Raw genomic sequence first — 9,177 nt, forward strand, 5'->3', positions numbered from 1 at the left:
GGCTCAGTCGCCTTGGGCTGCCGCTTAAATATAAATTCTGCCGATCCGACTGAGAAGAGTCTCTCATCTGGCGAGTCTGCCGGTTCCGAAATAAGCGGCGCACAGACGAGGACGCTTCCCGTTTGCGCCGCAAAAGCTGCTGGCGTTGTGGTTGGTGACGGTAACGGTGCCAGTGTGGCGTGTTTGGTAGCAGCCGAGCGAGAGTGATGACGCCGAGCAAGCGGTCTGTCTCGTCACGGCGTCTTTGAAACAGGACTGAAACCGCCGGAAGTTTCTTGCATGTCCCTGGGGAAAGAGAAACAAAGAGGCCAATGGAAAGAGGCCTTGAGAACCAAAGTGACTGACAACGCGTACATGTGGAAGCCGTGAGAGAGCTTTAGGTCATTTATTAGAGCGATGTCGACTCACCTGCCGCAATAGCTGTTTACACAGCAAGAGTGACACAAATTAATCACTGTAAGCAGTTCTGAGGGAGGTTCTTCTCATAAAACACCGTCGAGTGCCATTTATGGGTGTCAGCGAGCTGACAGTAAATCTGAATCACGATAATATATACTAAGTAACTATGTAATAAATAAGGCGCTTATTGCTCTGTAGAAGTTCTTATAACAAGTCGTAGCTTTCTAATACCCTGAATAATACTTGTCAGGAGAGTTGGCACTCTAGGTTTGGTTTAATTTGGTTTTGAGGCTTAACGCCCCAAAGCGACTCAGGCTATGAGAGACGCCGTAGTGAAGGACTCCGGAAATTTAGACCACCTGGGGTTCTTTAATGTGCACTGACACCACACAGCACACGGGCGCCTTGCTTTTCCCCTCCATCGAAAATCGGCCGCCGAGGCCGGGATTCGATCCCGCGTCCTTGGGCAAAGTAGTCGAGCGCCCTAACCACTGCGCCACGTCAGCGGTACTCTAGGGGAAGACGCAACAAAACGCCGACTCCCAACAAAAATCTGTTCAGAAATACACCCACTAGCGACCGGGGTATTCGCATCGGCTGGCCAGCAATATAAAATTTCAGTTGCGTGTTCTGTCCTCACTTATCCAATGTCCCATCAATCACGCTGTAGTTCGCGAACACCTCGAACAGGTTTATCAAAAAAAAAAAAAAAGGGGGGGGGGGGGGGATGTGATAAGGTTTATGTGGACCAAGTGAAGTGTCATGCATGGCAAATCAACGTATAACTGGCTTCAATTTTTGCTCCACTCCAAGGAAAACATGTTTGCAATCTGGCTGTTCCGATTGCAAAATACTTTTTTTTTGTTTACTCTTCGTACCGTTAAGTTATTGCTATTACAATTTGTTGTTTTATTTTATTATTGTTAACGCAGTGATAACAGCTAGACTCTGACATGATCTGTCGTTCACGGTAAACTGAATGTCGCTGCCTACACCTCAGCTATAATTTATTTATTTATTTGTACTCTCAGGGCTTACAAGAAGCGTTACAGAGGAGAGGGGCTTTTACACGTCATTATATATATGAAATACAAACAAGGTGAAGAAAATAATTGCATCGGCAAAATAGAGAATGTGGTGATATGAGGGGGGACGGTCTTCCGCCCCGCTCCTACTCCGCAGGTGCAGCGTCCTCGCTAGCGACCCGCGGAGGGGAACAAAGGGACAAAGGACGGGGACGACACATAGTTAATACTCGAATGCTATTTATTGCACTTGCAAATAATACAGAGCATGCCGGCTAGCTATACATCAACAAGGTTTTCCTTGGAAAGGCAAGGCTACGTAAGAAGGGCTTTTGACTCACCGGCTGGGAAATGGGGGTGCGATTTCGGCGGCGGACATTTGCACGCGCCGTGAATATGGCGGCCGGGATCTCCCGTGCGCGCCGCATTCTTCGGACGAAGCCATACCACGACGTTTGCCGCGGGAGGCGGCGAGAGCGTGCGGTATTTACCGGTCGCTTCGCCGTTGGGAACCAGAAGATGGGCGGTCGTGCACGACGGGTCCTCCCGTGTGCGCAGCGTACTCCGTGCCCGCTATCCCCCGGCATTTGCCGGGAGAGGCGGCGGGAGACGACCGCTCTCGCTGCCGGCTGGATCCAGAATCTCTCTCGTCTTCTCGCGGGAACCCGCGTAGACCTCTTCGCGGCGCACCCCTCGCTGGTCTCCTTCCCCCAAGGGGAGGTATTTACCTCCTCTCCCAGCCGGCGCTGCCATGAAGCTCGTTGGGGTGGTTGTGGTCGGTCGCGGCGAAGGGGCAGGAAACTGGTTTTCCACATCCCTCCCTCCTTAAATGTTCACCTAAGGTTGTCGAGAGCTGCTCCTTGGACGCCATCCGAGAGGTAAACACCAGGCTTAGCAGGCGATCCAAACGTTGGTGTCATCCGACGAGCAGCAAGGTGAAGGGGCCCCCGCTGTCCATTGGCAGGTCCCAGAAGTCAGCGTGACGGGAGGGTGTTGTTCCCGCTGGCGCGCCTTTGTTGGCAGGTAGGGGTTGGCCTCCTCTCCCGTCAAGCCGGACTGGTTCCGTGAGACTCCGAGCTTCGGTGATTCACGGCCGCAGGGCAGCAGGCAGGAACGTAAACAATGGCAGCAGGTCCAGGCGGCTTCACTTGATATCTGCACAACCCTCCGGATCTCCAAAAAGGTTGAATAAATTCAGCAAAATGACCATTTGGTAAAATGCGGGCCAATGCGAGTGCCAAACAATTTTATCCGGCACCGCACTGCGTTCCGTTAATCCGAACGAAGCACGGGCATCCGCGGTTCGTTTGCCGGCATAATAATCTGGTTCCACAAAATTTCAGATTCTCCTTCTCAGCCCTAAAATACCAAGTTCATTTGAACGAAGTTAGCTTTCTCTAATCCAGCGAGATGTTTGGCTACAGCGAGGTCAATATAGAACAAGCAAACCGCATTTGCGCATGCTGTATGCCACGGTTAGCCTGTCCTCCGATGTGCGACAGGCAGCTCCCAAAAAGAGCCTTAAGCCTACTCGCTCTAGCGCTAAGGACAATAGCTAGAACGCAGCGCCGCGAGGATGTGCATCTCCGCCAAGGAACCCAGGGTGGCCCTACTCACTCGCTGCCATCCAAAGGCAACTTCTGAGCGAACGGCGCCCACCGCGTTCAGCGGTGTCGGAGCGCCCCGGTGCTTTCCGGCAATCACGGCTGCAATACCAGTCAGCCGATTGCGGCACCTGGCTCCCAGAGCCGAAGAGACAGAAGAGGAAATATTTACAACTATATACAAGAAAAGTAGGGCCACCGTCCCGGCTGAGGCACTCACTCGCTTCCGGCGTGCTGTTCTCCGTGGACGGCTCGGTCTCGTGCTCCATGTACGGACCTCGTGGCTGTACCTCTCAAAGGCCTCGGAAGTCGGCACACACAAACACACACGCACACACACACTCACAAATAAAAATGCTCCACACACATAAACACACGCACACACACACAAATACACGCACGACCATTTGTTCTCGCTGCAACTCCTCCCACCCCGCCGTCAAGAAAGCATATTAGCCTTGCTAGCATAGCGATGTCGGGTCAGGCCTAATGTTAAAAGTCCGGGCAGGCACTCCACGCTAAATACCTCCCCTTGGGGGAAGGAGACCAGCGAGGGGTGCGCCGCCAAGAGGCCTACGCGGGTTCCCGCGAGAAGACGAAAGAGATTCTGGATCCAGCCGGCAGCGAGAGCGGTCGTCTCCCGCCGCCTCTCCCGGCAAATGCCGGGGGATAGCGGGCACGGAGTACGCTGCGCACACGGGAGGACCCGTCGTGCACGACCGCCCATCTTCTGGTTCCCAACGGCGAAGCGACCGGTAAATACCGCACGCTCTCGCCGCCTCCCGCGGCAAACGTCGTGGTATGGCTTCGTCCGAAGAATGCGGCGCGCACGGGAGATCCCGGCCGCCATATTCACGGCGCGTGCAAATGTCCGCCGCCGAAATCGCACCCCCATTTCCCAGCCGGTGAGTCAAAAGCCCTTCTTACGTAGCCTTGCCTTTCCAAGGAAAACCTTGTTGATGTATAGCTAGCCGGCATGCTCTGTATTATTTGCAAGTGCAATAAATAGCATTCGAGTATTAACTATGTGGAAAAATGAGTAAAATGGCAACTGAACAAAATAGATAAACAGAAACAGATAGCAGTACGTGAAAGAAAATGAAGTAAGGAACAAAACCTAAAAAAACAAAACAGTTTTCATATAGGAATAAACTCACTTTCTAAAATATTTTTTAGTGCTTTGCGAAAATGATCGGTGTCGGTGATAGCAATTAAAGACGCAGGCAGGTGGTTCCACTCGTGACAGGTCCTTGGCAGGAATGAATATGAGTAGGTGACTGTGCGCTGCAAAGGTACATGAACTTTGAAACGATGATCCACACGTGGGGAAATATAAGACGCTGGTGTAATAAACCGTGACTTAAGTATCTGGTTATGATAGTAGATTTGTCAAAGAGGGAAAGACGTGATAGTTTTCTACGGGAAGAAAGGAGGGGAAGGTTAAGTGCAATCTTCATATTAGTAACGCTAGCAGTACGATTATAATTGTTAAGAATAAAACGAACATAACGATTTGGTACGCTTTCAAGGATTTTTATTAGAGTGGCATATCGCGGGTCCCATACTGAGCATGCATATTCGAGGATTGGTCTGACATTTGTGATGTAGCTTTTTTTTTTTAAAGGTGCTGGGGCTAGGGAAAAGTTAGGTTTGAGATAGCCAAGAACGCGGTTAGCTTTCAATATAATGTATTCAATGAGTTGATTCTATGTGAGATTGTTAGTGAATGCACGCCAAGATATTTGTATGAAATAACCTGGTCAAGTGGAGTATTATTTATTTATTTATTTATTTATTTATTTATTTATTTATTTATTTATTTATTTATTTATTTATTTATTTATTTATTTATTTATTTATTTATTCTCAAGGCCAAGGCATTACAGTGAGGAGTGGGTTAATGAACACATTAAGAACAAAAACAAGAACGGGGAATTGAATACATTATGCAATATTAACAATGGTACATTAAACAACCATTAGCAATGGTTGTTTTGAAGAGACTGGTGTCAATAATGGCAGCGAGGGAGGCGGGAAGGTGGTTCCAGTCAGAATAAGTCTTTGGTATGAAAGAATTAAAATGTATACATTCGCCCGTCAGTTGGGTATGGCAACCTTGAAGTTGTGGTCGGTGCGGGATGAAATATATGATGGCGGCTGAAACAGAGAAGATCTAAGAGGGGAATTAAAATGAAAAATCTTATGAAATAAGCAGAGGCGTGATATTTTTCGGCAAAGAGACAGATGAGGTATATTAAGGTTTGACTTCATTATGGAGACACTGGCAGTACGCTGATAATTTGATACTATGAAACGTGCAGAGCGAGTTTGGATGGCTTCAGTATTATTAACGAGTGCATTGATGTGCGGATCCCAGACTGATGGCGCATACTCGAGTTTCGGTCGGACCAGGGCTTTAAAGCATCAACTTTATATTAGTAGGAGCAAGCGAAAAATTCCGGCGTAAGTAACCTAGTGTGCGACTGGCATTTTTTGTTACGTAGTCGATGTGAGTTTTCCATGAAAGGTCATCAGAAATGTGCACGCCGAGATATTTATAAGATGCAACTTTGGTTAGATGGGTACCATTAAGCTTGTAATCGCAGGGAATGTAGTTAGTAAGATTACGTGAAACTCTCATTGTCTTGCATTTAGTATGGTTTAGTTTCATTAGAAAGTGTCACACCAAGAAGAAATAATATCTAGATCACATTGAAGGTCAAGATGATCGGCAGGATTAAGGATTTCCAGCAAAGTCTTATTGGAGAAGATATCTTGTCAGGTAAGTCATTAATGTATATTAAAAACAGAAGAGGTCCTAAGACAGATCTTTGGGGTACGCCAGAAGTTACAGGGCATGCGGTTGAATTGCAATCATTAGCTGTTACGAACTGCGTGCGGTTAGAAAGAAAGCATTCTATCCACTTAAGAATGCTTTGATCGAAGTTCAGTGCACTTAGCTTGAGCATTAGTAATCTGTGGCACACTGTGTCGAAAGCTTTAGCGAAGACGATGAATATGCAGTCTATAGTGGATAAGCGATCAATAGCAGAAAATAAGTCATTAGTAAAGCAGAGCAGTTGAGTTAGTACGTAAGTAGAGCAGGTTGAGTGATTTCGAGAGATTCTCATTGTTTTACATTTTAGAGTGTTTAGTTTCATTAGCCAAATCGCGCACCAGTTTACAATGTTATTCAGATCATGCTGGAGCGTTATTGTATCGTTACTGTTTTCGATCGTGCGGTATATGACACAATCGTCAGCAAATAAACAGATGGAACTCGAGATTTGATTAGGAAGGTCATTGATGTAAATTAGGAAAAGCAACGGTGCGAAAACGGATCCTTGAGGTACCTCTGAACCGACTAGTACCTCAGAAGAGTCACTGTCATTAGTGGTAACATACTGCTTACGGCTAGAAATAAACTCTCGAATCCAGTTTAAAACCAAAGGATCAATGTTTAGACTGCCGAGTTTTAATAAGAGTAGGTGGTGGTTAATTTTGCCAAATGCTTTCGAAAAATCCAGAAACATACAGTCGGAATAAAGCCAGTGTCCAGAAATATATTAAGATCATTACAGAATGATAATAATTGAGTTTCTCAAGAAAAGGACTTTCGGAACCCCCCCTCCCATGCTGACTGCTATGAAAAAAAAAAATTATTTGCGTTCAGCGCGTTCTGCTGAACGCGTGCGTTCAGCAGAAAAAATTCGAGCGATTCTGGTTTGCGAGAAATTTATTCCGGCGAAGGCCCGTTCAATCGCCTGAAATTGCAGCTGATGCTAAATGACGTCCATGCTCCGTCCGCTGGCATGCTCATGTGCCGGCGACACAATAACTTTGTACTCTATACACTCTATCGCACGCGTCCCGTAAAACTTTTGCTGCTGACTGTCTAAAGGGCACATTCCCAGCGGCACGAGGTTTAACTCCATCTACGTTGATTCTGGCCGAGGGGCTGTCATCCCTGCCACGACTATGATTGGACGTGAAGATTGCGCAATCCCCTCTCGTAAGAGCAACGGGCGTTTGGGGGCGGCTCGCCTCTCTTCAGCGTCAAGGGTTGAAGGGCGCGGGAGGTCGCGACCCTCCATCACTGGGATCGCACAACGTACTCTGTGTAAGCCCTCTTCCTCTCACTCTTTCCTGCATGCAGCGCGCACCAGCAACGAGAACAGAAAGCAACAACGTCAGCGCCCAACAAGAAGACGGATGGCCGACTGATCGTCGTTGCGGGTGATGATCCTTTTTTCGGGCAAGAGTTTATTTCTGGGGCGGTTACAGCCGAACGCACACGGCCGCTGCCTCCGCAGAGTTTCTTTTTCCTTCCACTTTGATACGAGGAGGAAGACGTGAGAGTGAACCACGTTGTATACCCTGCGCTGTCTCACTCGAATCGCGCAGCGTCCGGGACAGTTAGGTGCAGCTGATTGTGCCCTAGAGGGACCGAATTCGCGAGGCTCATACTGTTTGCATCCTTTTATTACTTTCTCTTATACTGTATAACTTTACAAATATAGCACTTCAGATGTGCTCAGGGGGAGTCCTCTAATCTGTACTAGGTTTTAAGTGTGAATGGAACAACACGCTCATCCCACAGACGCCACCTTACGTCCTATATATGCCTAGGTAAAGTGTGGCGGTCGGCTTACATAGTATCACTATGGGATATAATTATACCCCGAGCTAGGATGAATACTTTATTATTCTTTTTTGAGGCCCGAAGATTTATGAAAGTTGTATGTGTCTTTAAACCTCGCACCGCTGGCCTAACGTGGGTGTGGACTATCGAGATCGTTAAATGATCCAATTGGCAATAAGCTACGAGGAAAGCACCAAAGGATGGACGACTGTAAAAAAAAAAAAAAAAAAAAAAAAACGAAAAGAAAAAAAAAAGAAAGAGGTAAAGCCTAAGAATCCGACCTACATCGTATGGACATCAACTTAAAGTTGAAAAACGATCTGCCGTAGTTGTACGATGCTGCTTTCCCGGTGTTCGGTACTGGTTTCCACCTCATCTGAAAAAAACAAAAACAACAACAACAAGAAAACACGAGTCATAACGACTGATGATCGGACGATTTACCATACAATTTACCGTGCACGTAACATCGTACGGTTAATCGTACGGTTATTCTTATGACAAATCGCCAGTATCGCAAAACGAAGCCAAGAATTTAGTAGATTACAGCAGAGTTTTGAAGGACTATGACTACACTGCACGTGGGACCTGCTGGCTAAATTTGGTTCGCCCTTGGTCTAGCCAGCGGCACCAGCAGCCTCCACAGCGCTGCGCGGTTCTAAAGGGATATGCGCATTACGGCAGGCAAGCCAGCTCCAAACCGCACCACGCCGCGGAGCCCTTGGGATGTATCTTCCTGCTTCCATCCTCTCTGCTCCTTCATTTGGTCGTGACGGAGAAGCAGAACCGTCACCAGCAGTGATGGTGCCCGAGGAGGGGGGCGGAGGAAAAGGGGCGAGGGCAGAGCCGTCACTTGCAGTTTACCCCCGGCGAGTGCTCGCGTTGGGCGGAGGAGGTCGCTATTACAGGCACCACCACATCTGTGCGGAGTCGTTCCTTTTCCTGCTCGAGCGCGGGCTCCCTCTGCGCGCTCCACTCGCGTTTCCTAGTTGACGGCCTAGCGTATACAGGCAGACAGAGACGACTTTGAGCAGCCCCTGAGGGAGGGGGAGGGGTTGTATTGCCCTTCAAATAGTCACAGCTGCGTACAACACAAACACACGCGCAGACTGGAAGGAGCACATGCTAAATGCATGCGGAGGCATATATATATGGCCCATTTCCCGATGGCTAGCGATCAGTGGTAGATATATATCACGATATTATCGGTCATCTCCCGCATCGGCGATGATATCGATTCGGCGTTGAGAAGAGGCGTTTTACTTCTCAAGTCTGGTCGTAAGGTCGACGCTCTTCCTACGCTGCGCTGTGTACTGCATCTCTATAGCTTCAAGTGGGAGTAATGCAGTGAGGCAATGTATGCTTCTCCTTTTCCCTTTTATACATGAAATGTTTACAGCATGCTGTCCACCAGAACCGGTATAATGGAGCGATCCTTATTCACTTCCGATTCATTTCCGTTCTTATACCGTTCATCTGTTCATCTCCCCATGTTTTGGAAAAACAT

This window comes from Amblyomma maculatum, chromosome 9 (genome assembly GCF_055883805.1).
Source record: "Amblyomma maculatum isolate TAMU_Amacu chromosome 9, ASM5588380v1, whole genome shotgun sequence".
NCBI lineage: Eukaryota > Metazoa > Arthropoda > Arachnida > Ixodida > Ixodidae > Amblyomma > Amblyomma maculatum.